Raw genomic sequence first — 6,000 nt, forward strand, 5'->3', positions numbered from 1 at the left:
AAACAAAAGTATATCAATTACGCTGAAAGTCGATAAAATTTCTTTCCGCGATACCTAAAGAGCAGCTAAAAATAAGTTCGTGTTAAAGTATGTTCGTTTGGTCTTTTTTCGGCGGCATGGGGCATGTTTTTGAGCGGCAACTTCGAAAAAGTCCAGTGGGTGGGCAGAATGTTGAATACTTAAGTCACCGTGGGCAGGTTTTCAGTGCAGTTAGGAGTGGGTTTGGCTGTTTTGAAAGCTCAATCACTTCATATATTACAAGATACTGTGATGCAAACAGGTTTGTAAATATGTAAATATCTGATCGCGTAAGTAAAGTAGGCAGTAACGTTTAGAGAGGAGTGCAACTTTATGTGTATGGGCAATGGAAGCTTTGTACCCGGGAAGAGGGCACAGAGGAGTATCGTGACGGGGAGAGGGGAGACAAGTGGGCGGGAGAGATACTTTCCAAACAGGGCATTTGGCATAGCCCTCAATTCTCATTCAAATCGTGTGACGATCAAAACCTTATAATATAGTAGGGCGACATCAAAAGTTCGACTTTATGTTTTGTGCACCTCCCATCCACCCCATGAAACTTAATTGTTGAATGTTGATCAGCGGTTCCCATTATTTCTTTACTGTGATACTTCCACTCATACTTAAACATACTCAGGATGGTTAATGTTGCAAAAAGCAACATTATTCAAATAAAAAATACCTTTATTTCATTATTTCATTCATAAAACTTCTTGGTCTGCCACTGTAAATATAACACAATATCAAAGTATCATAGGATTTCGATCGACTGTGCTGCAAAAGTAGCGAAAATTCGTAACTTCGGCGCATAGTATAATTCCTAACCAAAGTGGGATATCGTTATATTGTTTCTGTCGGATAACTTTTTGCCCCTCCCCCTCAAAAACTTAAAAGAATTCACATTTTTATCTTTATCTTTTGACGTTGTCCCTTATTTCTCAAAATCGACGGGTTGGCTTATAATTAGCCGCACTGTATGAAGGTAGTCTTTCATGTTATTTGAAAATTAGCGATAACGAGTGTCACTTCTCCTTCTGACTCGCACTGTTTTATATTTAGCTACCACCAGGGAGCTACCCCACGCTATAATAACCCATCTACAATCAGCGTAGTGCCATAATCGCGCCATTACGAGGAGTCACATCCCCCACGAACATACTATCGCACATCATTCCCATCGCTCGTTTACTTGATCTTTTGCTCAAGATATCGATAAGACAACATAAACACTACGTTGTTTTCGTGCACACGGTCGTTTTAGATTTGTTAGAGTTCTGGACAATTTAATTTAATGTACTGTCACAGTGCAACTATGTGTATACAGAAAGCTGACTTTTGTTCAAATCGGGCATGACTCTTGGACGTAAAAATCGAGCGCATTGTTTAAGTCTTCCCCTTTGCATTACCTTTTATGTAACTCTCGTCGTATTTTCCCCTTTTGTGCGTCCTGGGCAGACTTATTGGAGATGGCCAGCATAAGAATTATTTTCAAGACTTTAAGAGGTCAACTTTTAATCTCTATGAGTCCAGACACGTCACGGTAAACAATTAAACTTACAGAGTGCTTTTGGGATCTCCTGGTCCTGACAATGACATAGATACACTCTCGGGTTGTGAGCCGCGTTACACCAACCGACTTGATCGAGGCAATAGCTAATCCAAGTGCTACAAATACTCGAAACTATATCTGTAATGCAACTGATTAGTAAGCAAATATTATTGACCAGTTATCTGCTATGGTGTGACATAATGAGCCTTAAAATATTTCTTTGTTAATTTTGGGTGGTAATGTCATGTTTATTCCAGAGAATTGAAAATTTTCCATGAGTAATGCGCACTGAGTCTTCCTTGAAATCCTATTGACAGATTGGATTTTGCTCTGACTTGAAAATCGGAGCCATCAGACTCCAACTAAGAGAGACATTTTATCTCGATGTTCGCTGTTCCAAAGTCCGCGCACATTTTAAGACCTTTTCGACTGATAATCTTTGTTTCTGTTTGTTATTGATTTACATCATTTTCAGCGATTTCATACATATCGGGTTGTAACACAAAATTATCAGTGACACAGTTCGACCATAATCACATACTGAGATGACGTGTCAACTTTTCCAATTTGTTGTTGTTGTTCCCTGTTAGCTGTTGGTCACCGAACAGATTTGCGGAGGCGCATGTCAGCTGTACGTCTGTATGTGTTGACGAATCTTTCGATGACTTACATAAAATACTTTGCGAGAAGTAAAGTTTGTGAGAGCTGGAATTCTTACCATTGATGCAACATGTTTTGCCTTGCGTCATTGCAAGATACGGCTAGATCGATCGATTTTCTGCTCGATCTATCGATCCCGTAGTCGATATGCCCGCAACTGTAACCTAGAGTGGCGGGCATATCGACTACGGGATCGATAGATCGAGCAGAAAATCGATCGATCTAGCAGTATACCGAGCTCACGAGCGCCTGTGGGCGTAGCATTGTCGTTTCGAGGGCCTCTGCCGGAAGAAGCACACTTTGCTAGCGTAGTTGGCCGGGAACGCGCCGCCACCACAAAATCTGCTTCCAGAACACAAAAAGCCAGTACACAGCCGTAAGCAATGTAATGCCGGATTGAGTGAGCTCCAAGAATAAGGTCCAAATTATTAGTCATATACCTTAAAATTCTTTTTTCTTTCGTGATACTACGCTAACATGATATAGCAAAGAGAGTTTATTAGTCGTTAGCTAGAGACGATTTGAATAAATGTTGATATAAAGTTTGCATCACATAACCGAAAAACCAAAGTACACTGAAATCGTGTCAATGCTACTGATTATACTAATCACAGTTGACTGGTCAAAGATATGGTTATCACCTTGTAATCGCCAGATATAAATAGACCTAGAACGGACTTACGAAAACTGATTTTCTCATTACCTTGATTTGAAAGGAATCTGTACATACGTTTATCGGCTTTTGTTTACATCATGGCCAAGAGCAACACACGACTTGAGGATCAATGCAGTTTCTCGCGGGTTGCGTCGATGATCAATAGAGGGCGCCATCAAATTTTTCCTGTGTCACTGCGAATAGCTCAGTGCGTGTCAAATCGAGAGCCAAGAACGACTTTTCAGTTTCACTTGTTAAAGCAAGTGTTAATCAATATCTCGAGTGTTACAGTTCTTAGACAGAGAGAGTGGATGTAGAATTCAGGTCAACCTGATACCTAGTTTTGTTTTATGAGCTCCCCTTATCGTCATCGTCATCCGATTTTCCTGTCCTCACGACCCCTCGTCTTCATCATGCGTAAATCATCGATTTTAAGGAAAACAAACGGAAAAAAGCACTAGTCAGGCAGGCTTAGCTAAAAATACACTCCATTAATTAATGTGGCTTGCGTCTTCGTCCGTCGCTGAAGATCTATTTTTGTCCCGCATGGTGTATCTCACCTGTCGCCTATTATACGGCTGACATCGACCAGCTATCGCAGTCCAACGTGAAGAATTCGCCGCAATCACAAAGTAGATACCGAAAGCTGCGATTTGTTTTTATCTCAGTACAGAAGTCACAGAGGGGTGTATCTGGGTATGAGCATTATGCCAGGTGTCACTATTACGTCATAGCAATGTCCGAGTCGATATCTGGTCGCAGTATAAATGCATCATCTGTTCTTAGCGGAATGCACTTTCTGAGAATTCATCTGACATGACGTACGACCGGGCTACCAGACATTCCTTTAGGCACTGTTTGTTGCTCCCACTCTGACACGTGCAAATCATAGACAACTGTGTAATAAAATATCGTGCAACAGTGTGCCGAAAGAATGAAAAGAGAGAGAGAGAGAGAGAGAGAGAGAGAGAGAGAGAGAGAGAGAGAGAGAGAGAGAGAGAGAGAGAGAGAGAGAGAGATTGCAGAATAGAAGTTGGGGTGTTGTTCGACAATCTGGATACAGGGCACAGTCGCTCGAGAGTTATTCAACTCTGGGACTAATCGCCCCATAGACGAGTATACAGAAGCGGTATTTCTCGCTTCTGTATACTCGTCTATGGGGCGAATAGTCCCAGAGCTGAATAACTCTCGAGCGACTGTGATACAGGGCAATCTCACTTGACCCCATCTCCTTTCCGATTTTGTGAAGAACTAACAAGTGCACTTAAAATTGCAATTCAAAAGCTCAGAACCGCTAAACAGCCAGATTTGAACATGCCTTCGGGATTACTTTCTCTAAATGTGATTGATGTTGCAGTTGCTAAGACTTGAAATCCTCTGTGTGGAACCTAACCAGGCTTTATTTCCTCCTTTCGTCATCTTGCTCAAAATTCCGGTATGGTATGACGTGATACTGGTTACCAGACGTTCTCTTTTAAGACCCCTGCACGATAGAGTGACGATAGAGTGACGATAGTTCAACTCAAAGCAAAAGTCTACGCACTCGTTGGCTTGTGGTATTGAATGTGCACCATCGAAAATATCGATCATTAGGGGAAGCAGTCCCAAACGCTGAAGAGAACCACTGCAATTATTAATGGTGCGACAGAGAAATCTGGACACCGTGAGCAATCTTCATGTAGCTCACTTGTCTACAGTTGCGTTATTGGATGATGACGCGACGACCAACACGCCGTCATTGATACTAACGTTGGAGGCTGCTGTTACATTTGGTGATTGCCACTGATAATTTCTGTACCAATAAACTAGTCGTCACACCAAACTCGATCGCTAGGTTTTTTAAAAGACTTATCCATCGAATTTAGTATTAGACTATATGTATGTATGTATGTATGTATGTATGTATGTATGTATGTATGTATGTATGTATATGTATATGTATGTAACAATGCCAGCAGTTCTGATGTTGGGATGGCGATAGTGGATTGGGTGTTTCCAGTTGTGTGTGAGTTTTATTTCGGAGGAAGGGACCTCGATCTGTCTTTGAATTTTTCTTAGAAGTGTACGTCTTACAGATCTACAATTATGAAGAAAGCTGTCCCAACTAATCGAACAGACACGCTTCAGCGCTGATGGACTTTTAGAAGAAGAAATTATTCGCCAATTACTCCTAAAGAGTAAACAACGTCAGATTTACCTTATCGGATGTTTTGGTGCGCAGATGACATGTTAAAGCCTGCATTACCAATTCGCTATTCTGCGTAAGTCTTGGTTTGAACACAGACAGTAGAGGGGGGTAGACCCCCTCTACTGTCTATGGTTTGAACATAGGTCTTGGCATATTGTCACGCTCATGCTCACGGTGTGATGCATGTACTTTGCTCGATGTGGCGTTTTTGGCTGCATTAGAATTAGCGTTACTCAGATAAATTACACAATACCTGTATTATTCCCTCTTCACTCCCAGACCGATTCTTTCATAAGCCGCATCATCGAGTTGTCTCGATATTGCTCATTTTTCTGTCACAATACTTTACATCGCCACCAACTGGTAGCATTAGCTTGTTCATTTATTCCAGAAATCAAATTCTTTCCTTGATGGCTTCTTTGCAATATGACTGAAAGTGTCTGAACTCAGTGTGTGAGAAAAAATAGAGTCGAAAAATAGATATTGTCGAAGACATATTAGTCATTTGACCTTAAATAGTAATCGAGCTTGTCGTTATCGAAAGTGTCTCCAATATCGCATTAGCAGTGCTTATTTCAAATATCTTAATCAATCCACCATCTAAAAAGGGACTGATTTATTTTGTTTGACGGTCTAAGCCTAATTGCTGTTTGACAGGATATCTTTACGGTCTATATATGATATTTATCGGGCATAATGATTTTATTTGTTCAACGAGTAATGAATGCGTACTAGTCAGGGGACAAATATTAACTTATAACTTATAATGGTGTATATAGCTCGAGTGTGTTCTGTGAGATCATGATATTGTGAGCCAACCGGTACTCTCCTCCAACGATACAGATACGTTTCAAATGGGCACTCTATTGCGATGGAATACCTTCTAGTGAAATGAATGTGGTCAACCCACCGCTGTAATATTATTTGCGA

This window comes from Ptychodera flava, chromosome 6 (assembly GCF_041260155.1).
Source record: "Ptychodera flava strain L36383 chromosome 6, AS_Pfla_20210202, whole genome shotgun sequence".
Classification (NCBI taxonomy): domain Eukaryota; kingdom Metazoa; phylum Hemichordata; class Enteropneusta; family Ptychoderidae; genus Ptychodera; species Ptychodera flava.